This window comes from Lissotriton helveticus, chromosome 5_1 (genome assembly GCF_964261635.1).
Source record: "Lissotriton helveticus chromosome 5_1, aLisHel1.1, whole genome shotgun sequence".
NCBI classification, from domain to species: Eukaryota; Metazoa; Chordata; class Amphibia; order Caudata; family Salamandridae; genus Lissotriton; species Lissotriton helveticus.
Window position 1 is genome coordinate 236,744,012 of NC_136065.1, and position 27,383 is coordinate 236,771,394.

A 27,383-nucleotide genomic window follows, 5' to 3' on the forward strand; every position below is an offset into this window, starting at 1 on the left:
AGGCGGCGATCGGGCCAGCCCCTCCCCCACCGGTATCGATTGGCTGTGTGCTGTTCAGTCGAACAGTGAAGTAGTTAGAGGTTACTGGTGACTGCGCCTCCCCCTGACTCAGTCACGGCCCGGGATACCGACGGACAGGTAGGATTACCTGTGTTACTAGCCTTACACTAAGGTTTTCTTTATTGTGCCAGCTATATGCTGGATATAAGTAGTTTTGTAAACCACTGCTAGTTTAGCCTGTAGTTGACAGGGAGGTGGAGAGAGGGTGTATTGTGAACCTTTTGATGGGTGTTGATTAGCTCCATCTACAGAAGACCTTGGATTACGTAGACTTATACATCGCCAGAGTAGCTTAATGTCTGTTCTTCTGGTCTTTGTATTTTACGCAGTCGGTTTCTGTTATTGTAGAGCGGGGTCTCATATATCCTGAGCCAGGTCCAGGAAGAGGTGAGGTCCACTCCCCGGACATGCTGGGTGAGTAAGCAAGCTGATTTACTTTTGTGAAACAATTTATTATGTTTTTTACAGACCAGTGTAGCTGATTGTGATCTTCCTGTATGTTTGTCCTCTCTACACAGTACATATTCAACCAGGTGCCGAAGAGAGGAGCTGATACAGTCGAAGGAACATTATATCCTTTACTGGCTTTCACTTGTGTGTTTTTTTCATTTTTTCACACTTTAATCACATTTAAGCAGTAGTATTATTAGAGAACAGAGACCCTGACGAAAGCCGAAGGAGTTAACCTTTAGTGGCTGAAACATGTTGGTCTCCTCGCAGCTATTTGTGTGGACTGCGATGACGATATTATACTGTTCTTGTTTTTATTAAGGAAGGGGCCAACAATCATTAAAGTACCCTTGGTTGAGTTCCCTATCCTTTTTTAAGACCACCACTTACTTTTGTTTACACTGCACTTCCCATCATATCAACAGCATGTGGTAGTACCGAGTGATTGTGGGTCGCTACCCCGTATCTGGTTATCGGGGTATGCCGGTCTCAATGATCTAGAGACACAATACCCGATAAGGACTACCAAATGATAATATTGATCATCACAAGACTGTTGATGGGAATCCTACACCAGGGGTGACTCACGTTACTGGTTCTTCACATCTTGTGATCTGGTTTGTTAGTGTTATTGTTATCGTACCCTTGTACTATTGATAAGGTGATTACGAGCAGAGGATTACTGTTGAATCCCCAATTAGACCCCTAAGTTTGTAGTTGTTTGTTATTTTGTTCTATCACCCCGAAGAGAAGAGCATCCATGTTCATCCGTCTGCTCAGTGGATATCTATAGTTCCCATATTGGGTGTGGAGTGCACTAACGGTCCATTATTTTGTGCGAAGGAGGTTGAGAATGGGTCTTCAAGAAGGAGTACCCTCAACTGCAAAGGAGCCCCGAGCAGCAGCTGAGTCTCAAAGTGCAGCTTCAGACCTGTCAGGTCGTGTACTTTGATGGCAATTACCACCTGAAAGGGCAAGGAAGTCATTGAGTGCTGGGAGGACCTTCTGCAGCGGTTCAGGCTGAAGGCCTTAGGCATCTGTAGGATATCCCCCTTTTGGAGAGGAGGGTTTGATCTGGCTCACCCTACTGCAGAGGAGGATTTTTGGAGGTGATCTGGTAAGAAATCAGTGTTCTGTTTAGATAATATGGAAAGATTTGCTGTTGTTTGTTCCATCTTTGAAATATTCTGCTTTAAAATCTGATCGGGCTTCTAACGTCCTGTATAATTTTCTGTTGTTTGCATTGATTTTTTGTTTTTCTTAGTAAGATAGACATTACATTTGAAGACAAAATAGATCCTGGCGAAGAGACGAGTTGTGATTATCAGGATGGGCCAGGCAGACCCAAGTGTGGAGCGCTAGGAGAAGGATGTGGCTGCCTGGTCAGAAGCCAAGGAGGTGCGCCTGAAAAAATGTAGGAATGATGAAAGTGCAGAGGAAGACCTGAGGGTCTGGGTGGAACTCCTAACCAGATTTGTAGATCTAGGGAGCTCCCAGGTGTTTTTCTCAACTGAGGATGTCAGGTACACTGATACTGATGGACGAAGACCCATCCCGAAGTGACGAGGGAATTCAATCTGGGTGCATTGTTCCTGTGATTAAGCGTAGCAGAACCTGTATTTTTGCACCTCTACGTCAAGCGGTTATGGGTGGTTATTGATTGTGTTATTGCTTATATTTCACTGAAACAAATAAAAAATGTTTCAAAAGTGTATCATGCAGTTGGTGTTTTTATAAGTCATTTAGGTATATAAGAACTGTTTGCCACAAATTGCATTTCAATGCAACCAGCTACCTACAGTGCCTTACCATGTAAATATTAACAACCCAAATAAATTACAAAAAATAAAATATAAGTAGAATTTTTTTATCTTTACTTATCATGTTATCACCATTACTTTGAGTACCATTACTTTCAGTCCTCTTCATCTATTACCTGGACCAGTCCTTTGCAGAGATCTGGTCAATTGAATGCTCTAACTCCAGCCCTAGCCAATTTTAGACCAAGAGACAAGAAAGGAATGCCATCCTATGTAACAGTGGTCAATGTCATGTTGGCTGAAGCCACTGTGCTCAAAGTAAAACGGGTGAAGTAATCGGGTGCAAAATATAACATTTTTCTCCACTTACATGCACTCTTGAAAAATGTATTAATTGGCTATCATAATGAATTGCCGTAAAATTTCATGCAATGAAGAGTGATATTTATAATTGCAAAAGAAATTGTATTGCTATGTAGAATTCAAGAAAGCTTTAGGGTGACATCCTGGGGAGGGATTTCACAACCCTTAGAGTGAGAATACAGAACATGTGGCTGAAGAGAGAGGGAAGGACACTTGGACATTAAAGGAGAATCGACGAGAGGGTACTGTCGAAGCTTTAAAACAAAAAACTGGACAGTGGAAGGTAAACCAGTGAACTAGACTGCTGCCCTATCAGTGTATTCACTTCCAGGTTAAGGGTCAATTTCTGGAGCAATCCAGGCAGCAGGGGTATTTGAGTCTGTTGCACTCATGCAGATGCTGCCTGTCAACTTTCTGCATTGTTATATGACTCTCTGCTCCTGGCTAGTTCCGCACCCAGTTACCTACTCTTTACTTTTTTTTAATAAGTTTTACTCCCTTTAGTTCCATATTGTTTAGCAGGAAATCAGGCAGACTTTTCCTATGTTCTAGTTACTTTGCCCTTCCTCCCCCAAATCTCTCATTTGAAAGTCCGTTTGCTCTTCTGTGTCCTAGTGTTCTCCGCCTCTGCCCTCTCTATCTCTCTCTCTTTAATTCCCTTTTTTAGGTCTCGCCTATCCCATTCCGCAAGGAATGGATAGGGGAGAATTATAGGAGGCAAAATAAGTTCTCAAACCATCAGGCGGATTTCAAACAGTTCACGTGAACACAAGCACGCGCTCTTCCCCCACAGGCTTTTTATTACCATTTGCTCCTGCCTCCGAGAGCTTGAAAGGGCTCCGCTCCCCCTCCCACTGCTTCACACCTTTCACGTCCGCCAGGCCGTGTCTCGCATTTCTCCTCTCCCCTCCCCACAGCAATGCCAAGAGCTTGTTGTCCCAGTTTCTGTCTCTTATTTTTAAAATGTTGGTTACTGATCTAACTTGGATCATGGGAATCTGCCCCCACCCGGACTATTATTCAACAGATCGAGGAAGGCTCTTACGCAGCAGTCACAGTTATCTCAACCAGGAAATAGCGCACAAAGATACCAAATAAGAGCCTTGAGTTGCAAAGTGTGCAGTGCAGGATCCTCATGTAACGATGCCGTTTTCGTGTCAGAAAGTAATTCTAGGTGTAGGCATGTGTCTGTGTGTTTCTGAAGCAGTCACAGTTATCTCAACCAGGAAATAGCCGCACAAAGATACCAAATAAGAGCCTTGAATTGCAAAGTGTGCAGTGCAGGATCCTCATGTAACTATGCCGTTTTCGTGTCAGAAAGTAATTCTAGGTGTAGGCATGTGTCTGTGTGTTTCTGAAGAGGTCCACATTTCAGCAGAGCGAGCAGGTGGGTAATAAGCTGAAAGATTACCACTTTGCCAAGGTGACATCGTTTGTTCAACGGGAGCTGCAGGAATTCTTAACAAAGGTGTGTCATACTTCCACACTCAGAAATGTACGTGTGCTCCAAGCAGCCTGGGACTGTTTTCCATACATAGGCACCCACTACTGATATAGCACCACAGTGGACGCCTTGTCTCACTCTCAAACCCTGTAGTTTACAGTCACACCCGCCCTCTCAAACCCCAGCTACCTGGATCTTCAGGGAGAGGCAGTGCATGCGGCACCATCATTTCCACCCGGATCGTGCAGACGACGTGGCGCTGTAATGTGTGATCCTCTGCATTGTGAACACATGGACAGCCGACCCCTGCGGACAGACTGAGGGTGTGCACACTGCTCGGGAGTGTTTGAGAGGGTTCCTCACAGGAGGCACAAAGAACCAACGAGAGTTGTTACTTGTTCCAAGAGGGGTGGGTGAAGTAGGTGGTGTGAGATATGCGACAGCGTGCCTGAATTCAAGTATTTGGAACAAACTTTTACTATTTCCAAGACATCATGCAGGTCCACAGTGCTGTAAATGACTGCAACTCAACGATACCCTCTTTGCTGACCCCTGCAGCATGAAGGGCGGCATCTCAGTTGTGAATTCAGCAGCGCATGTTTAACTCCTGGCGTCTCAGTCATAGACAAAGCTGTTCAGCCGACTGATACATCGATATTATTATTGAGACCTACAAGGATTCAATTTGTCCCAGAACAGTAATTTGTGCCGTCCTTCCTGCGCCGCTGCTTATTTTCGTTGCCTCTTTTGCTTGTTTTAAATGTGATTAACAACCTCATATTCATTTTTTTTTTACAGTTTTTGGTTACTGGAAAAATAAAAGCCCTCACGTCATTTTGCACTTGAGTACGTGCTTGTTGTTATTGCTCTGCGTCTGTTTGTCCCACATGGACAGTCACCTCTCCCCCACTGCCCCTCTCAACTTTCTCTCACACTCCCACACCCTCTATCCACTCTCATCTCGAAATACCACTGCCCTCTCTCATCCCTCCCTCACACAAACTGTCTCCTCTCTATACTGCCTACTCACACATGCTACCTCCCCATATTGCCTCACGCTGTGCGCTAGGCCACCTCTCGCCTCCCCCCAGTGCCCCTTCCACTTGTCCCTCTATCTCTTGTACTCTTTCTCACACAACCCTCTTGCTCTCTCACACACTACTACTGCCTCTCTCAAGTGGTTGACTCCGGGTTTCAAGCAAAGTTTCTATACCATAACCTTTTTAAATTATAGTCTGTCACCAATTTTTTCTTAAACCGCTTTACTCTGCCTGCTGTTGGACACTGTTTCCTGCAATGCTTTTTAGTAGCTTTTTGACTTCCTCTGAAATGTTCTATGTAAGAACGACTTCAGATACATGCCCTTGTTTACACGCATGTGCCAGGATTTAAAATCGTGTCTGAAATGGAATGCACCCGCTGCCTAGAAGTTGATTTCTTGGGTAGAGCGCTTTTTTTGGTGCTGTAAAATACAGGCGAGTCTTGCCCCTGGTATTTTCACAGAAGACATCCCATGCCGCTTTTGTAAAAAACACCTTCGTGTTAGCATTATAGTTTATTGTCTGTATTTTGAATCAAATGTGCTCAAACGCATTCCTTCGCCCCGCCGTAGAACTGCCTCCCAGTTTAAATGTATTAACTCATTCACACACATGCACTAATCACAGGAATTTAAATGTAATCAATAACACCTGATCCTCCTTTGGACATGCACCGTTGTTGTTTGCTACTTACATTGGAAAACACCTCTCTTGCTTTATGGGAATGGATAACATATTTTCCTTCTAGATTTTTCTGTTTTGTCAGCTCTGCTAGTTTCAGTAGTGCAGTAACTATATACTGGCATATAACATTTTAAAATGGAATTGCAATACAGTTCAAGGTGTTTTTCTTGGGAGTTGCTTTGAGTACGTTTTTGAATGCAAATGTGTTTGCCAAAATCTTTATATGCTTAGATCAAATTGAGTATTTGTTGTACTGTAACCTTCTTAAGTCACCACTCAATGCCACAGCACCACTCAACGCAACAGAATCACTCAGCACCACTGAATGCCACAGCACCCCACAACGCCACAGCACCCCACAACGCCACAGCACCACTCAATGCCACAGCACCACTCAATGACACAGCACCACTCAACCCCACAGCACCACTCAACGCCACAGCATCACTCAACGCCACAGCATCACTCAATGCCACAGCATCACTCAGCACCACTCAATGCCACAGAGTCACTCAACACCACAGCACCACTCAACACCACAGCACCACTCAACGCCACAGCACCACTCAGCGCACAGCATCCCTCAACGCCACAGCATCAATCAACGTCACAGCATTACTCAGCACCACTGAATGCCACAGCATCACTCAGCACCACTGAATTACACAGCATCACTCAGCACCACTGAATGCCACAGCATCACTCAGCACCACTGAATGCCACAGCATCACTCAGCACCACTGAAGGCCACAGCATCACTCAGCACCACCGAAGGTCACAGCATCACTCAGCACCACTGAACACCACAGCATCACTCTGAATAACCATTCAACAACAACTGGTTCTAATATGTTCTCTCAATGTTTCAAACTTTATTACAAATGTCACAAAAAGATGTTAATATTTCACTTCTGTTCTTGGATTTTCATCACAATAAAATACACTGAACATAATCTTCCCTAAAGTTATTTACAAAAGTTTAAGCTATTGCCATTATAAATTCCAATAACTGGTATTTAAGTATTAATTGTTAAAAAAAATAAATGCCATTGTTATTTGTAATATTAATACATATAAGTCATGTAAATACAACACATATTGCATTACAAATGCTATAGGTGTCACGTTTGCAAAAGTTAAAACTATTGGCATTGTAAATGACAAAGCTATTAATTTCGCTATTTTCAAAACCAACACATAAATAAAAAATTTGTCATTTACAATACTAATACCTCAAATTTTCCTAATGCGAGACCTATTGCATTGCAAATGCTTGTTTCTCTCGTTCTCTATGGCTGAAGAGCAGTTATCTAGCCCGTTGGTAGGGTAGTAAGCACTATATAAATGCAATTACAATAAAGAGCATGGGACAAATGGGATTCTCGATGAATAATAGGTCTCTGCCCATGCTGGAGAATGTAGTGCACAAGGCTGAAACCCAAAATGGGGACCCTCAGTAAAACTGCATCATGCAAACCATGGGTGTTAAATACATCATCAAGTACAACCTGTTAGACTTTAAAATAATGTATTAACTGCATATAAAATAGTCTAATACACTGAGAGTTCGTTAACGGGTTACCAAATAACGTGTGGAGTAAGGTTGTTTAAAACTTAACAGGTAAATGAATTATCCATTTTCATTTGAGTCTTTGTAAACCCTGATGTAGAAACTCAGTCGTGATTGAAGCTTATCAAATCACTAATCATTTCTTTTTTAAACTTTGTAACTTGTCCACCAGAGCTAATGCTAGAAAAATGTGTGCATTACAGAAATATTTGGGGAAGTGTTCACCTTCCAGGTGCATTCGGTAATATATGCACATTGCGAAATAGCCATCGTCTCCTTGAATTGAATGTTCAGAAGAGCAATGAATAAATGAACATTAAATTTCTACAACGATTGAAAAATCTCAGTAAATTACAGTACGGCTTATTTACAAGTGTGCGAGAGACCTACATAAATGCCTCCAATTGGGACAGAGAAATCACTTTGAAAAATGGCCGCTGAAAAAGTGAAGGCACCTTCCTGCCTCTGCAACTCAGTGTCTGTGAATCCATCAGCTGTGACTGTTGGGTTGGAGCCATGCCAGCCCAGCAGCAGGAGGATCCAGGGAGACATGCTTACCTGTCCGAGAGCTTGGCATGCTATCTGTCACCTGTCTGGGGCTTCAAAGGCCTTGGAGCATTTCAAGTATCAGCAACCCAGGCCTGCTTTTGAAAGACTTCAAAATTAAAAGGAGATTACTACATTTTTTATGTCTGTTTTTTTATACTCTCTTGAAAGTCTTCTCACTTACCAAGAGAACTTCATAAGGATAAGCCATGCTGCACCAGAGGTGTTACCTTTGTGATCCCATGAATATTTAGTTTTCTGAACAATAATTGCGTGGGGTGTTGTATTGGCCCTGAATTTGCTGAACAGGCCTATACACAACTGCCCTTTGGCATCCTCTGACGTAATAGAGGTGGGTACGCCAGCAAATTCATATGGAGAGCCAAGCAAGAGCCGCGCCTATGGTTTGGTTTGGCTCTAAAAGCCTGCTTTAGAGCCGAGCCATGAAAATATTTGGCTTTTAAATCGTGGTTCAGAAGTTATGGAAGCCTTGGATAAAGACTTCAAAATGAAATTTCTGTGTAATGGGAGAATATTTAACTTGGGTAGTACAGTAGAAATGTGTTGGCTAACCCATCCATCTTCTTAAAAGTACCATAGGACAATGCACTTGTCATAAGGCGAACAGGATATCTGTGACGTTTGTGATAGAGTAACTCATTTGTCAAACTCTAAATATGGCAAGCAGTTTCTAACCATGAAATTAGAAACATTCATGAACCCGCCCCCCCTCGTCCTGACGACTGCCGAGAGCCAAAACGCAGATGGCGTGTGCCCCTATATGGGGGCCTAAGGTGTTGTTACAGATGGAGCAACATTATAATCCATCAGATAATGTATGTACAAGAGGGAATTTTATTCAGCGAATCCCAAACTCATATATTTCAAGATGATGAGGAAGGAAAAGTAGGCATAATGAAATAAAGTAATTGCATAATTTGGTTATGCAGGGTGCAGAGGTTTCTCAGTCACACTGGTCCTCTTGTCTGTCTTGATTCGGGCACAGACAAAATGTTTTGTATCTGTAAATCCACTGTGCCATCATGCCAGCCTAAAAACACACAAAATGATTTGAAGTTCATGTAAGCTTACATAATGCCAAAGTGTAGTTTTAAGATGCTGGAGAAACAACCACTTACAAAGTAATTCCATAAACCTTAAATAACTTGGCGCTGAACACATTTCAGATTATGGGCCTGCTTTAGAGCTTGACATTCTGGTACTCGATTACAAATGTGACGGATATCCTCTCTGCCTAAACTTGTATTCGTAGTGAATAAAAGTAGATCTGGTCCAAGTAGTTTCCATGTAAATGTATTCCATGTAAGATGTTACAGCATAGAGCTCCACCAGGAGTAGCTGAGCAGCAGGTATAACAGTATTATATCCCGAAGTTAGCCTGCACTAAAGTACCCTATTTAGACTATGCTGATGACTTTGTTATCATGTCAACTACTCAGGCAGGTCTCTTATCGGAAACTGTCTAGACATGAACTTGCTGTTGAACGCAATCTGAAAATAAACACAAACAAAACTAAGGTGATGGCATTAGGACAACAGAGCCCACAGTTTAAATGGACCATGAGTAGTTCCAAGCTAGATAATGTTCAGAACTCTACATATCTCATAGTCATTACAGATACAAACTTAAATTGGACTCTCATGTAGAAATTTGAAGCAATTGAAACTTATTTACATTTAGGGCAATAAAAAGGTTTGCAGCAAAATATGGTGGGGGACGATTGGGCCTTCATTTGGTGTAACAAAGACAAAGATTATCCAAGTTATTTTGTATGGCTCACTAAAGTGGCTCCTCAAATTTTTTTAGAAAAAATATAATGGATCTTTCTGAACTGCTTTAGGAGATTACCACACCTAAGAAACCCATCTTACACCTGTGGCAACCCTGGTTAATATCAATGTAATTTATTTTTAATTGACTGTAAACTGGCAGGGGCTTCCATATTAAAATCCTGCTTTAGGGACGAGCTGGCCAGACAAGTTGTCTGAATATAGTTTCACTAAGCTGCTGACAAAATATAACTTGCAACACTTTCTAAACTAACAACCAAGACCAGAGCTGCTAGAAAACTGTTGGTAAATTATGATATAATAACAATTCATTGTACTTGATACATTGATACAGCTGCAAATGATAAATATTACAGTTACACTATTGAATCGTACTCTCGGAGTAAGACAACCATAACTCGATTAATAAGTTAGGAAGCTCTTTTTGCATTTTCGAACATTTTACCTTCCTTTTAAGCAATTTGACAGCTTCTGAAATCATGTGGCAAAATCGAAAGAAGTACCCGAAACTCATCTTCAGGATGGAAGGCAAAAGAACAATGTCAAAACACCTCTATTCTGGCACCACATCAAAAACTGTTGGTCTTGTTGCAAAATTTTGAAGCCTGGCTATTAAGCTCTGGGAGAGAAGAACACAGCCAGTGTCAAACTGGGAAGGTTGTACTACAGAAGTGGTACTGCCTTAAGAGACATCATATTAACAACTGCTTTTAGTATTTAATTTTTCCCAAGTTAATTTTAAGCTTACAATATTAGCCTACATAGCTTTTTTTATACAGTTACTTTTGTTTTATATGTATTGTATATCTATGGCATATTTTATTCTATATGTTTTTAAAGAAACGTAAACAATTAACATTTATTCATTTGGTCATATCCTGATGAACTTATAAAATGACAAACAAGATAGCTATCATGTTTACAAACGGAGTACCCATCCACCAAACTCTAATTTAGGCTCTCTGCCATTTAATAGACAATAATTAAACCATGACCTATATTGTGAATAAATTGTGATTGTGTGCTTTTTATACCAGACCAGTGCAGGAAATGATGGGGATCCAGTTGGCTCAGGCAGCTATTATTGAGCCGGATTTAGGATCAGGGCAGGTCCCAGTGAAATATGTTGAATTTGTCCTCGAAAAATTTGCAGATACCGATACACATACAGTAAGTATCAAAAGGATCTTTGGGCAACATGCATGACCGAATCATTGTGCCAGTCCCAAATTGTGAGTTATTGAGACTTGCAATTGGGAACCCGCAAAATGCGATGTACAAATGTGTCTCAGACACATTTAGCGATTCCTAATGGGTCACAAGTGACCTACCTCATCAATATTCATGCGGTAGGTCACAACTTGCAACCCATTGGGAATTGCAAAATAAAAAAAAACACAGGGATGGTGGCCTTCTGGGGACAGCAGACCAACATGTCAGTGTCTGCTTTTAAATAAAGCAACTTTTTTTATGCAGCCTGTTTTCCTTAAAGGAAAACGGGATGTGTTTCAAAAAGAAAAATGAAACATTTCAGTTTCATTTTTTAAGAATAGGCAGTGGTCCTTTGGACCACTGCCTACTCTTCATAAACTTTTTCGCTACCATTCACAAAGGGGAAGGGGTCCCCTGGGGATCCCTTCCAGTTTGCGACTCGCTTACCACCTCCTGGAAGTAGGCAGTAAACTGCAAATGTTTTGCGTCTGCATTCCGGTTACAAAACATTCTTACATCCCCCTGCGATTCGCTATTAGGAAGGGATGCCCTTGACACGTCCCTTCCTAATACCGACTCGCAAACACTATTTTGTAACTCGTTAATAGGTTACCGGCTCACAAAATAGGGTTAGTACCCTGGCAAAAGGGTCTTTAGTGGTCGCGAATGGCCTGATTCTCCATTTGTGACTGCTAAAACCTGTCCTACATGTGGCCCTTTGTTCCTAAAGCAGTAACCTACTGAGCTACATACATAAAATACAAATCTGTGATCTGCAAAGTCCTTATTGTGCTTTTCAGCAGAGACTCTAAACCTTTATGCTTTGTTATGACGAGCCAAAACTGTAACTAGACAAAACACAGATCTTTACTGCAAGTATATTAACCAGCAAAGTTAATTTAATGTTATTATCACTGAAAATTGCTTGGTCCCAAAGATCTTTTCAGCAGGTGTGTAAACCTCAATAAATATTTTAAAATGTAGCTTATTTGTGACAAACTAAGTAAGCTAGAACCGATTAACAGGCACATTTGTGTTTGAAGCCAATTTCTTTATGGCGGTGTTAAAAAAAATGCATATGTTACTGTCAGACTCTGCTATTCATGGCTCCTCCCCCTCGTGACTCCACTCGTTTTCTGCTGCCACACCTGGACACTTGAATTTATGTGCTGCACTCTTTATTTTTTTTCATTTCCGACAATGAACTAGACAGAGGAAAATTGTGAGAAATGGATGTGAACTCCCAAACATTGCAAGATACAACAATAACCTTATCCACTGAACAGTGGCAGTTAGGCAGAGTCGCTACAGTATCACCCTTAAATGCTATACTTATGACTGGTGCACAGACATAATATCGACTCCAAAATATCGTCTGGACAGAATATCGAGTTTTAAATATCGTTTGGAGAAAATATCGACTAGACAGAATATCGACAGCCAAAATATCGTTTTTAAGGTAAGTGAAGTAATATCGACTGTAAATAATATAGACAGTGAAAATATCCAAGTATATAATCTAGATAGTAAAAAATATAGTTTTTTAAATAATATTTAATTATTTATAGTGTGTTTATGTTATAATATGTGTGAAAAGTGTCAATTTATTTTATTATTTTTTTTAATTAATTATTTTTTTAATTATTGTGTAATTTAATTCTGTAGCGGGTTGTGGGTTTATAGGGGAATAGGGTGGGAAGTAATTTAATTATAATTAATTAAATATGTAAATTTATTAATTGGTAGTAATAATTAATTAATTGGTAATTAAATAATATATGTTAATTATTTAAAATTTAATTGGTAATTAATTTTATTTAATTGATTAATTGCTAATTATGTCAATTAAAATAATTTATTTTCTCTAGCGGGTTGTGGGTTTATAGGGGAATAGGGTGGGAAGTAATTTAATTATAATTAATTAAATATGTAAATTTATTAATTGGTAGTAATAATTAATTAATTGGTAATTAAATAATATATGTTAATTATTTAAAATTTAATTGGTAATTAATTTTATTTAATTGATTAATTGCTAATTATGTCAATTAAAATAATGTATTTTCTCTAGCGGGTTGTGGGTTTATAGGGGAATAGGGTGGGAAGTAATTTAATTATAATTAATTAAATATGTTAATTTAATAATTGGTAGTAATATTTAATTAATTGTTAATTAAAAAATGTTTGTTAATTAATTAAAATGTAATTGGTAATTAATTTTATTTAATTGATTAATTGCTAATTATGTTAAATGAAAGGGGTATTTTTAGGGTTCAGGGTCAGTTTTTAGTTTTTGGGTAAAGGGGTATTTTTAGGGTTCAGGGTCAGTTTTCAGTTTTTGGGTAAAGGGGTATTTTTAGGGTTCAGGGTCAGTTTTCAGTTTTTGGGTAAAGGGGTATTTTTAGGGTTCAGGGTCAGTTTTTAGTTTTTGGGTAAAGGGGTATTTTTAGGGTTCAGGGTCAGTTTTCAGTTTTTGGGTAAAGGGGTATTTTTAGGGTTCAGGGTCAGTTTTCAGTTTTTGGGTAAAGGGGTATTTTTAGGGTTCAGGGTCAGTTTTCAGTTTTTGGGTCAAGGGGTATTTTTAGGGTTCAGGGTCAGTTTTCAGTTTTTGGGTAAAGGGGTATTTTTAGGGTTCAGGGTCAGTTTTCAGTTTTTGGGTAAAGGGTTATTTTTAGGGTTCAGGGTCAGTTTTTAGTTTTTGGGTAAAGGGGTATTTTTAGGGTTCAGGGTCAGTTTTGGGTTTTTGGGGTACATATACAATATTGCCTATTATTTAATTAAATGTTGTTACTATATATATATGTTTTAAGAAATATGATTAAAAATATTTTTTTTTTTACTTTCATTAAATATTTAATTATTAAAAGTTATTTTAAGTATTGTTAATTATATTTTAGTAATTAATTTTTTATATTAATGTAATTAAACATTGTTTTTAGTAAAGTCGATATTTTTTACAACGATATTTTTGTAAACGATATTTTGTAGTCGATATTTTTGTACTTACCTGTTTGTACATACAAACTCGATATTTTTGTAGTAGATATTTTCACCTCGATATTTTGGGTACTCGATATTGTGGTAGTCGATATTCTTTCAGTGATCCCTTATGACTATGACGAGAACCAAGTAGCGTGCATGCCATGAATTAATCTATGTCTCCTAACAAAAACGTCAATAAAAGTTCACATGGGGTTCACCAGATGCCTGTGTGTTTGGGCACAACGACTTACAAATGGGATCCTAGTAAAATCCCCCTCAAGGCCACTACGTGAAACATTTCTATTCTGTGCTGGGTGATGTGTTAAATAAGGCAAATCAATTGGTTAAATAACTTTGTCCAGCATGCTTTGCAACTCTTTCTTGATGACAGACTTGGCCCATATCTGTGAACATCTGCTGGATGTTTAGGAAAACAGAAGGTCTGGGAGATCTCCAGCCACGGTCCGTGCAGGTAACAGCAGTGGGCCCGTGCAAGGGAAGATTCCGAGGGACGATGCCGAGGGGAATTCAAATAAATAATACATTTTCCCTTGGCATCGTCCCTCAGAATCTTCCCTTACACGGCCCCACTGCTGTTACCTGCACGGACCGCAGCTGGAGATCTAAAAGCATTGGGCAGCACCACTGCTGCAGGAGGCATGGGGGATTGGGGCTTTCACAATGAGATAAATGGCTGAATTGACTCGTTTTGGGCTAGAAGGTCACAAGTATCAGGTCTAAGTCATGGCTTCGGTGGCTCATCCACTTCTAGGAAGTAGGTACACCAGAGACTTACTGAGTTTATGCGGACAATGAAGTGTCCACCTTGACGCAAGGGATGGACAGGTTGTCTCCTCCAGAAGACAGTTATCTTCTTTGACCACCCTAAGGGATGCTGGGGGTTCTTATGCTGCAAATGACTAATTAGGGGCTTTCTGAAACCTTAAATGTGAAAATGTTATTTGGCTCCTCAATATATGAAACACTAAAACATATATATTTTTTACGTAGAAAAATTGCATGCAGCACGCTTCTCACGTCCTAAACTGATCCTGGGAAGTCGATGACTTTCGGAGACAAATCCTGCAAATTATTGACAGTGGACACGTTCTTTGGATGTCTAATGTATGAGAATCTACCCAGACTTAAATCAATTGCTACAAAGGAGTTCAGCCTGGAAGCCATGGAGCGGGTCATCTGCATGAGAGCGTTTTCATTGCCGCCATGATGTCCATCACCACTGTGCCACTCTCCTGCCACACCTTGCTTTCTCGTCTAACTAGAGGGCAGTGCTGGTGCCAGCCTTGGCAGGGTGGTAGTTTGTATTAAGCCTGCATTGAGGCCGTACATCTGCCCATATCTAAATGATGGTCTTTGTGTATTAAATGTGTTCAAACATAAAACGATTTCTTCCAAAATATTATATCCAACAAACAAGTCTGTGTCCCACTTAATAATACCCCCTCGTCATCATTATGCATTTCTATAATGCATGGGAACCCTTGGACAACTAGGCGCTTTGTACAATGTGTAAGTAAGATGGTAATCAGTAGTCCCAAAATGATTGCATCTTCAAGGTTTACATCAGTGGGAGTAGCTTTTCAGTCATCATCCTGATTTAAGGGCATTTAGGTGCTAACTGTGCAAATATTTCATATTAAAGATTTATTTTTTAGTGTGCTTAATGTTGCTTAATATGTCCAGTATATGTGCAATCATTAACAATTGTCAAAGTACTTTGTTGGGAAATATTAAGTGAGACTCAGCTGCAAATCATTCTCAATAAGCACGTTCAGATTGTTTAATGTTGCTTGGTGCATGTAAATGTACCCAAGCCTAAAACTATTGTCTGTAAATGCAATTGCCAGCATTTTATATCCTTACCAAAAGTTCCATGGATTCGGGTAGTCTAGGATAAATATATCGCACATTAAATTAAGCTCTTTAGGGCTCTTTGCCAAAATTGGCTAAAGAATTGATTGTGTTCATAAAAACTTTGAGAGGTACATGTTTCTAAGTCTCCACCCCTACCTGCAATTTCTAATATTAGATAGCCAAAAGCTGCAAAGTAGTTCCACGTGTTACCAACAAAAGTAAGAAAAAAGGAGCCCTAGATGAATCACTGGTGATTAATCTTGGAGCGACTAACCCCGAGCTCTCATTTATGATTTATTTTAATTGAGATTTTTTGACCCTTTATTAATTGCCCAGAAAAAGAGGCCATATGCAAATTATGTGCATTAAAGGTTGCTTAATATTTCACAATGTGCCAAAACGTGAACAAGCTCCCTTAATGAACCAACATGTCCCTAATTATAAATTAGTTGTTCCAAATGTTGTATTACTTCTATAACATTTTCTGCAAAACTCTCGCTTTACCCACCTAGCAAACCTATTCGAATTAAGCACTTTGAGGCTGCTTTCTAGACTAACCTGACCCAAGGAGTTAATGATGGTGAGTGTGTCAAAACGCACCCATTTATGGATTAGTCGCTTATGGATTAGTCGCACTGAAGTATTGTGTTAAACATGTCTTTCATACATTTGCCTACACTACCTTTCAAAAGGTTGTAATTACCACCGTGCAAATGCATCTGTAGGGGTTTCAATGTTGGTTAAATTGCCAACATTTCCCCAAACATTAACCATTTGGTGTGATGATCTGGGTTTGCTATATGATATGGCTGTGGGGCCTTATTGTGGAGTTCACTCACAGATACCGTCAGACTTTACATTGTTTAAACCCTGCACCGCACCACTATACCATGTTCCAAGTGTAAAAATGTGGCACATTTTAAGATCAGGGAATGGTGAAAAATTACTATTGTAAGATATTACAAAGTAAAAAGAAGTTCTGCTACAAGGTATTCTAGGTATTTACACCACAGAGTGGTTCAGCTCTTCAAACCCAATGAGCCCATATTTATTTCTGTTCAAAAGAAGTTGAAGAAAGCTATCTCTTGGAATCGCCAGAACTATGGATACGCAGACTAAACAACTGTTATGTTCAATTAGTGACAGATATTTTCTTAGATTGCTCTCACCAGGACTTTTGAAGAGAGTTTTACGTAAAGCCACTTTTTTGCCTTTCATTGAAGATAATCCACTGCATACAATAAACTCTTAATATCCTCATAAATTTAGATTGTAATCCAGATTCTACCACGTTTTTAGAATTTTGGAAGAAATCGGCATTTGCAGTCTGGTGTTAAATTTACTTCCATTTAAAGATATTATATTTGTTTTAATTTCTGGTAATGCATTAAGCAGCAGGTTTTGCTAGAGTTTATTTATTTACAGGGTTTTATATAGCGCTGACTGGACCCAAGAGTATCAGAGCACTTTACAACATTTGATAATAACAGAGTTACAGTTAATATTTAGTACACTTAGATAATGAAGCAGGGCACTTTGATAAATTTGGGGAGGGGTACATAAGCTAGGAGGACCTAAGAAAGTAATAGATTGGATCAGGAAGAACTGGAGGAGAGTAGAGAAAAATAAGTAAGAGGGGGGGCTAGCGAGAAAGTGAAGAACGATAGTGGGGAGTAGGGAATAAGGGGAAAGCAGGTGGTAGAGGATGGGTGAAATTCTGAGAAATAAAACAAGGGGGGAGGGGATGGATGGGAAGAGAGAGAAAGGATGGACACGCTTTAGAGTCTGACGTGGCAGGAGATAAAAGGAAAATAAGCATGCAATCGTTGTGATAATATGAAGTTCTCTATAACCCATACCAAGTCCATTTCCAATCTCAGTACTATCTGGCACTTCTAAACACCACAGTGCGCTCACATTAAATTATCATATCAGCATGGTAGTGGACGCCGGAGACTAGACAAGTATGCACAACATACCTCTGAGCAATGTGCTTCTTTGTCCTGATCCTATGCCTCATTTTAGCACTCTAAGTTGGGTGCTAGGGTGCAGCTTGTTTTTACCAGTGATCTTCAGTATTTCCTAATCAATGTCCTAGCAACAGCTCTCTTTAGTTCGCTCCTGTGTGTCCAGACCTCGCTTTCTTATATACTGTGCACCAACGAGAGATGCCAAGCTCAACATGTTCTCAACTATACTCTTGTTGGGGGCATGGCTTGGACTCCACCGAGCATGGACGCGTGAGCCGATAACTCCGTGTCGGCCTTGAGTCTTATCCTGATCAGCGACCTCCCTGGCTGTGCTGGATGCCTCAGCGGGGACCCCTGGGACTGAGGGGGCTATCCGGGTGGCGATCGCTGCTACCGTCATCTGCTAGGACCCGGCCATCTCGCTTGCGGCCTATACCAGGCCTAACATCCCCGGCTTCGCGTGCGGCTGCACCCGCCAGCGGTGGACGGAGATCCGGCTGGGGGACCATGGCGGAGGGCAGGTGCTGACCGCGTCACAGCAGGGGGCGGTGCAGGACGGGATTGTGGTGAGCGGAGTGGGGTCTCCGCTTAGACGACGGACATTGGCGGCTTGGCTGGGCCTTCACTCGGCGCCCTGGTGAGCGTTCTGGACGGCGGCGCGGCCGTTGAAGAGTCGGAGGTGGGCCCTTGTGGGACTAAACATCGTGGGGAGTCCCCCGCATCGCGCACTCGCGTCCCGGTGACCAGGCTGGAGGCTCGCTGGACCCATCGGGGGCTGTGAGCGGGCGGGGACGCTCCTGCTGACCCCCTGCCCTGCAGCTTGGCAGCCCGCCTTCATCCCGAGTGGGCTGTTACATGAAGGGCCTACAAGTGTGACTGCACCAGCCCAGGGAACGTGCTGACACTGGAGCTGCGGAGCGCAGGACTCTGGCTGAGGGCAGGAGCGGACCGGAGGAAGAGGATTCCGAAGCACCTGGAGCGGAGGCCCGAGGCGCCGTGAGTAAACCCCTGGGGACCCCACCGCGTCGGAGAAGAGGGCGGCCACAGCAGGCGGAACGCCTGTGGCATTGAGTGGAGACTTCTCCTGGCGGAGCTGACGGGGAGCCATACCCCTTGCTGAGAGCGGCTGGTGCTCTGCCCCCAACGTATGTGCGACTAACAGGGGGACGTCACCGGGGTGAGGTTGGGTGACGAGGCCCACGGACACTGCGGCGCAGCAGCGCAGCACGCCTTATGATTCCTTGAGGAGCACGACCAGGGGCGCTTGGCCCGGGCTTCCTGCGTTGGGTCCCAGACAGTGAGGTTGCGCCATGGGGAAGCCTCGGCGCACTCCGGAGGCAATACAGACTGACCCCGTAGAGGACGTGCCCGACTCTCAGGACCAGGGCTTGGCGGGGGGCCCAGCTGCGGGACAGCAACAACAGCAACTTGACCAAATTCTCAAGGCCATAGCGGACACGAAAGATTCATTGCACCATGACATAACGCAGGTGTCCACCAGTCTTGGGCTATTACGGACCGCGTTAAGAGCACAGAACTGGCGATAGGGGCACTGGAACCTGCCCAGAAGGCGACGGACGTATCGCTGAGTGACTTGTCGCGCAGAGTGCAACTGCTGGAAAGGAGGGCCGAAGACGCAGAAGGGTGCAACAGACGCAACAACATAAGGGTAGTAGGCCTTCCCGAAAAATGTGAAGGGAACAATATGGTGGATTTTTTTGAAAAATGGCTGCGAGAGGTGGTCGCCCCTGAGGGCCTATCACAGTTTTATACCCTGGAAAGAGCGCATCGCGTCCCGGCCCGCCCTCCGGCCCAGGGTCGCCGCCCCCGTCTGTGGTCGCGCGCCTGCTTCACTTTAAGGATCGCGATCTCATACTGCGGAACGCCCGGATATCTGGCCCATATAAGGTGGACAACGCCTCAGTCTCCCTTTACCCAGATTACTCCCAGGAGGTCCAGCGAAACCGCTTTTCCTTTCTGACTGTCAAGAGGGCACTCCGAGCGGAGGGCATACAATACGCTCTGTTCTTCCCGGCACGCCTGAAGGTGATGGTGGATGGGACTGCTACCTTCTTTGACTCCTCTGATGATGCTTGGCAATGGCTTGAACTCTACCGCGTGGGCAAGGACTGCCCGGGACAACGGGACTCGGAGTCTGAGATGCGACCCAGACCTCGACGGAGCCGCCGCACCAGGAAACGTGGAGCGCATGGTCGGTCCCCAACGAACTCCCAGACGGGGTTGGAGAGGCGGGCGGCGTTGCAGGCGGTCGCTATCATATCTGGAACAGCGGCCGCACCCTCCCGGGCGGACACAGAGTCTCAACAGGTGTCGGAGGAGGTGGGGTCGGAGGGCTCTGGTGAGGACGATGGCCCTTTCCCTGAGGTCACCCCAGGGACTGTGGATGGCCTGCTGGACGAGTGATGGTGCATGCCTGCAACTTGCAAACAGAAAGGGGGGACATGCCAGATGCGACATCATGTCACTGAGAGGGGTGGGTGTGGTTCGGCCGCGGATGCCGGGGGCTGGATACCTGGTCCAGGCGGGGGGGGGGGCGGTTGCTGTGGGGGGGGATGGGATTTGCTGGGGGGGGCCCGTGGGGCGGGACATGGCCAGGAGGAGGGGAACTGGGCTTTTGAGGCTCGACCGTTAAGCTGGACTGGTAAAGTTGCTGTTCGGCTTGTGCTGGTGTTGGACCACCCCCTCTACCTCACACTTATTGTGAGACCCTGATTGTTGTCAGGGTGTTTCCCTCAGTGGGGACTGTGTTTGGATAGGTAACTATGGTTTAGAGCCTGTTCTGGGGAAGGATGGGTTGGGGGTTGTTGGGGATGTTTTGGTGTGGGGGGGTTTGTCAGTGTGCCCGCTAGCGTATGTTGGATTGTGTCTTGCGAAATCCCATCCTATGGCGACCCGACTTGAATTAAAGTGCCTAGCTTGGAATGTGCGAGGGCTGAACTTGAAGGGAAAACGCTAAAAAGTTCATGCACATTTGGTCCGCAGGGGGATCCAGGTGGCCTTCCTACAGGAAACGCACATTGATCAGATGGAGGGGCGGGCGTTATAAAGGAGATGGAGGGGACAGTTGTTTTAAACCACTTACTCTGCCTTTGCCAGGGGGGCCTTAGTATGGGTGAGATCAGGGGTCCCTTTTCAGCCTACGAACACTGTTGTGGACCCGGAGGGGAGGTTTGTGCTGGTGTTAGGACGCTTGGACGGTAGGGATGTGACGTTCTGTAGCATGTATGCTCCAAACTCCGACCACGCTGCGTTTTTTGCGCGGCTCTCTGGGAAGCTAGTGTCTTTCTTGGTTGGCACGGTATTCATGGGGGGGACTTTAATTCCGTTCTTAACGTGGACTTGGATCGCTCTCACCCCCCGCTGGCTCAGTCAGTAGTGCGAAGAGTGGCCAAGGTACGACAGGACTGGCAGGAGGCCTGGGGCCTCGTGGATGCCTGGCGGGTACAGCATCCCGCGGATAGGGATTACTCCTTTTATTCGGCGCCACTTGATTTACATGTGCGTCTTGACGGCTTTTTGTGCACCCCGGCGAGGACGCTCTCGGACCACAACCCCTGCTTGATAACAGTTCTCTGGTCGCGACAGCGGCAGGTGATCCCGACGTGGCGGCTGAATCCGGTGGCGCTGGAGGACCCCGCGTTTACTGCGGAGGTCGGGGAGGGCGTAGAGCGCTACTTCTCTGACAACTCGGGGACGGCATCGAGCAGAGCCCATGAATGGGACGCGTTTAAGGCGGTGGTGAGAGGCGTATGCAACTCGGCTGTCACTGGGACACGTAAAGTACTGCTGCAAGATGTAGATCGAGCAGAGGCTTGTTTGCGCCAGGCAGAATTGGATAGCCACGCGGCCGGGAGCGGCCGTGGGGAGGTGGAGGCGATGCACGAGGAAGTGGCCACGCAAATCGAGCAGCTCCACTACTATGACCATGGAGTATACATGGCCCGTGATCATGCGAAGCGGGACAAGGTAGGGTCATTGCTGGCCTGGTTGGCAAATCCGGCGATCCGGGGATCTCCCATAGTAGTCTTTTCGCAAAAGAAGATCAATGACCAATTCCTGGATTACTATACTCTGTTGTATCAGAGCAGAATGGGGGATGCCCCCAACTGCCTGGATGACTATCTAGAGGCCGCAGAGCTCCCGCGGTTGGTCCCGGAGCAGGGCGCCAAGCTGGGCGACCCTATATTGCTGGGAGAAATCAGGGCGGCGGTTAAACACATGGCTAGGGGGAAGACGCCAGGGGCCGACGGACTCCCGGTGATGTTCTACGCCGCGTATCTGGACGCCTTGGCACCGCACCTGCAGTTGGTCTACAGGGAGGCGTGGGAACTGGGCAGGTTGCCGTCCACCATGAGAGAAGCGATCATAGTGCCACTGCTGAAGAAGGGTGGGGACCCCACGTCTAGGGCAGCATACCGGCTGCTTTCTATGCTTGCGGTGGACTACAAGATCCTTAGTAAGATCCTGGCCTCGCGCCTTTTAAACTACATGGGTACTCTGGTACATCCGGACCAGTCGGGTTTCATCCCCGCTAGGAACACCGCGACGTGCATACGGCGGCTGATACGGATCATGGGGGACGGAGGAGAAGGCTTTAGGAGGGCAGCGGTGCTGTCAGTGGATATCGAAAAGGCGTTCGATAGTGTCGAGTGGTCGTACCTGGTCAGAGTGCTGAAGGCCTTTGGACTAGGAGATCATTTTATACGCTGGACCAGCTTGTTATACAGGTCCGCCACGGCTAGGGTTTGTACGGGACGCACGATCTCAGCGGCTTGCCGGGTGGAGAGGGGCACTCGCCAGGGCTGCTCCCTGTCCCCGCTATTGTTTGCGCTAGCAATAGAACCGTTAGCAGCGCATGCTCGACAGGGTCCTCTGTATGAGGGGGTCCTGCTGCGTGGGGAGCCACATCACATTTCCTTATACGCGGATGATCTCCTTCTGTATTTGGCCGATACAGGGAGCTCCTTGCAGGGCGCTAGAACTTTGCTCAGAGACTTCGACCGCCTATCGGGCCTACAGGTGAATTGGAATAAGACCTGTTTATTTCCCCTGTTTCCTGGGGGCCAGCCACCGCCAACGTTGGGAGACCTGCGATGGGAGCCTGACTGTACCTGGGTGTCCGCATTTTCCATGCCCCCGCCGACCTCTTTGAGGGGAATGTGGGAGGCGCGCTACGGGGTCTCAGGGGTAGCATAGCATTCTGGCGTACTCTCCCTATATCGGTGGCTGGGCGCGTGGCACTATTGAAGATGGTGGCGCTCCCTCGATTGCTCTACTACTTTCGCACTTTGCCGATTTGGATCCCTGCTTCCTTCTTTAAGACACTCCGGACGCTGATGACAGGGTTTATCTGGGGATCTGGCAGGCGGAGGGTGGCATTGACCACCCTGATGAGATCGCGGGAAGAAGGGGGGCTGAGCGCCTTCTCAGGTCATGCTGGATACGAAGTCAGAAAAGAGCAGGTTTTGCGAGCCCATATGCCCCGGAAATCCCCTTGGGCATGTGCACGACCCTCCCTCATGGCGGAGACTGGTCGGCGATGGCTGGCTGGGAGGAGCGCGGGATCCACATGATTGGGGATTTGTATAGGGACGGGGTCTTGATGTCTTTCTCAGTCTTGCAGGGAGCCTTCGACTTACCAAGGGGGGATTATTTATTGCACGCTGCCCTTGTGGCGGGAATCCAGAAACAGGGAAGATGGGATTGTCGGAACCCCCAACATCGTTGGGGTGCCAGTACGTCACTATAGCGGCGGGTACGTTCAAGGCCATCACCTGTCTGTACATGCGAATGTCTACGGAGAACCTCCCCTCTTTAGACAGTTTGCGAGATAAATGGGAGGAGGATCTGGGTAAGCCCATCCCTGAGACGACGTGGCCACAATTGCTGAGACGGGCCTGGAAGGGCACGCGCAATGGCAGGTTCCAATTGGTTCAATTTTACACTCTTCACAGGGCTTATTTAACCCCGGTCAAAATTCAGCAGTTCTTTGGGGGGACTCAATCGTTGTGCCCTAGATGTAAAGCAGAGGGCGCTAACTTTAGCCACATGTTTTGGTCCTGTGCCGAGTTGGGATCTTACTGGGCAGATGTGATGGAGTGCTTGAATCGAGTGACAGAGCGAGAGCTCGAGGTAGAGATGGACACCTGCCTTCTGCTGTGGTTCCCGCACACCCCCGCACTAAAATAATCAGCAAATTTTGTGATTTGGGCTTGATACTGGTGAAGAGGGAGCTTACCATGCACTGGAAGTCGAGGACGGGCCCTAGTTTTCGGAGATGGAAGGCGGGCTTTTTAATTTGGCCAGTAAGTGAGGGGACCCTTCGGTTACAGCTGGCCAGACGTTCCTCCAACGACAAGGCGCTGGAAGCTGCAAGGGCTTGGGAAGCATTGGTAACGGCGCTCCGTTCACTGGATGAGTTAGGCGCGAAGGATGAGGCTCAGGCGGCTATGGATCAGAGGGTGGAGGTCAGGACAGGGATTCCCGAGAATGCTGAGGGGACTGTTTTTGAGTGAGGGCGCCTGAGCGTATATAGAGAGGAGTTAAGCCCGGCACGACACGTTCAGGCACACTGCGAGGCCGGGAGGGAGATCCGGAGCACGCCTGGATAGCCTGGCGGAGTCTCCCATCTCTAGGGATCACTGCTGTTGTTACTTTTTTATTTTTGGCTCACCTTAGATTTGGCAGGACCTAGAGCTTCGGGAGCCTGCACGCAGGGGAATCACCATGGGCACACTAGCAGGGGGAGTGGGGGTAGAGCGGGAGGGGGTGGGGGAGCTAGGGGGGGAATAAAAATGTTGAATATTGGTTTATCCTGTTCTGATCAATGCATATTGAACAGCCTTTTGACGTCTTCGTATGTAATTGATATGTTAATATGCTGGATTGTATCGCAATAAAAATATATTTTTAAAAAAAACTATACTCTAGTTAACAGTTTCTGTTGGAAGACAGAGGCATACAGCCATATAACAGATAGTTATTCAAAATGTACATGAACGGAAAATACATCAAAATTGGAAATCTGAAGAAATACCGAATTTCCAACAATGGTGGTTCAAACTATGCAGAATTAAAGAATCTGAAAAGAAATATGCGTTACACTCAGGGTCTTATGCAAAGTTTTTGAGACTATGGCAGGCGTTTGGTTAATTAGTTAACAGGGTTTTTTGGGGGGAAAAATGTGGTATATAAGTTGATTGTTATCTTTCAATGTTATCTTTCAAGCTGTGGCTATTTATAATATTCCTGGTTTTTACTAATAGAAATGCACTGTTTTATTTTAAAGATTGTAAAAATGTGAACTGTTTTAAGATTATTGAACTCTTCCAATAAATTTTTAAAAAAAGACTTAACGGAAAATACAGCTGCCAGGAACTGACCTGAACAGTTTTACATCTGACACCTACAGAATCGGTTCACTAGCTTTAGAAAGAGATGTTCAGCTGAACTCATCTTATCATCAATAACACACCACGGTACATACATGTCATATGAATGAGCATTTTCTCACAACTGTGAGAGGAGTTCAATCTTTGTTGTTATGCATAATGAATGTCTTTGTTCTGAATAGCGACTATACTCACACTGCAGCACGCAGGAGTTACAAGGTTGCGAACCTGATATTTCTCCAGTATAGTGACGCGGAAACGCCTTTAGATGACTAGACTAGGAGATTGGCTGTCTCAGGTCTTCACTTTGTGTTTTTGGGTGGTTCTGTGGTGATATGAAGGAGGGACAACAGAGTGGGTTGATTTCACAGTCGGGTGTAATGGTATTCCAGAGGTGATGATGAAGAATTCTGATAGTTCTAAACCACCCCCTGCTTACAATTCAACCTGGTTTGAGTGATGAGCCTTGTTGGGCTCAATATCAGGTTTGGTCTAACGTGTACAGGGGCATCAGCTTCATCAGTAAATTTGGAGGACTGGACAAAAAGGAATACATATTGCTTTGCATTATGCATATAGTTTTCATAGAATTACAATGTAAATTCAGGGGTGATCTGTATGATAATTGTACGCACAGGCATAACTCGCGTACACAATCCAATCCTGAGGCTGGCGGGAAACAGGATTGAGCAGCAAATATCTCAAGGGCATGGTGCACACTAGTTTTACAGTTCCCACGAGAAATTCTCTGCTCAAACCAGTTTCACAGGGTAGAAATTACAGGAAAATTAGTAACTGGTAGAAAGATAATCAATGCAAAACCCAACAATTGGGAATTACACCTGTTTTCTCTTGCATAACAAAAATCTTGCGCAGTCCTTATATTTTAGAAGTGACTCTCTGGACTGCTGGTTAGCAGTGAGAGCTTTTGGAGCTGGAATAATATTGGCCTGATAGCTTGGTTCTTCAATCTCTATAGCTTTTGATTTTTTTTCCTTAGGACCTCAGGGTAAATACATTTGCAGTAGCCCACTTGTGGCAGCTCAAGACACGGGTAGGCTTTAAACTGTAGTTTATTTTCTATAGTTGTAGGACACCTTCCAGCTTCTGGGATTGGTAGTTGTGTGTCGTGTCATGCGATCTATTCTATGAAGGACATCTCTGAGTTTAGTCAGACTTCATGGTTCACTTTCTTCCTGGAAAGGTAGGGGTAGGGTAGGGTACTAACCGTAACTCAAGTTGAATGTCAATCAGGTGCGCTAAGTTCTCTTTCATTAAGTCTTGTTTGTGTTTGTAGTAGCTATTGATCTTAAATTGATGATCTGGGTTATTTCCCTTCCAGATGTGCAGCTGGTTATCCTCCCCATGCAGTTGGACTGTTGCTGGTGCTATCTAAAGAGCTGAGATTGCAGCCTTAATTTGTTGTAAAAGCCCAGAAGTGAAAATGAGTTCACCAGGCTTGATGTTTGGATTCTGTGTTGGCACCTGTTGGCCAGGAAGGAGCAGCACAACTGTAGAGCTGCTCCTGTGACTTCAGTCTATTTATTTGAGTGGTCCAATATAATTTTACGGCTTTTGATTTCACCATATTGTTATACGTTTACCCTGAAATGTAATTCTTTGAGGTGATGTAAGTGGAAATTGTCTGAGTAGAAATTCTAGAAGTGCAGTATGGTGGCTGTTCATGTACCATGTATGAAGGTCAAGGGTCTCTGGAATATTTAAAAAAAGTATTGGGTTCACCTTGAGAGATGAGCAGAAAAGGGTAGAATGGTGGTGGTTGATTCAGTCTTGATTTGTAGGTGCAGCAAACCACCAAGCTCCTTGTCTCACCGTTGAATGTGTAGGGTGACAGACTGGTTAGGGTTTGAGCCATGACCCAACTAGGACTTGCCTTCCAGGTGCTCAACGGTTTTTAGGAGCATTCAGGAGCATGAGAGAGGCACCCCTACTTTAAATATGTGTTAATATACTTGAGATCCTTTTTAATAGGGCAAAAATATTCTGTTGGAGTAAATGAAATTTGTGGATAAAATAATTTTTTTGTAGAAGCCTTAATGATAGCTAACGATAAATCCAGTCACTGTAGGCGCTCTTCATTCAGAAACAGAACATTCACTCATTTGCATTCGAAAAAGACAGTAAGCCTTTAAGTTCTCCTTCATATGTTTTTTTTTGTTTTTTTCTGTTGCCACTCCTGCTT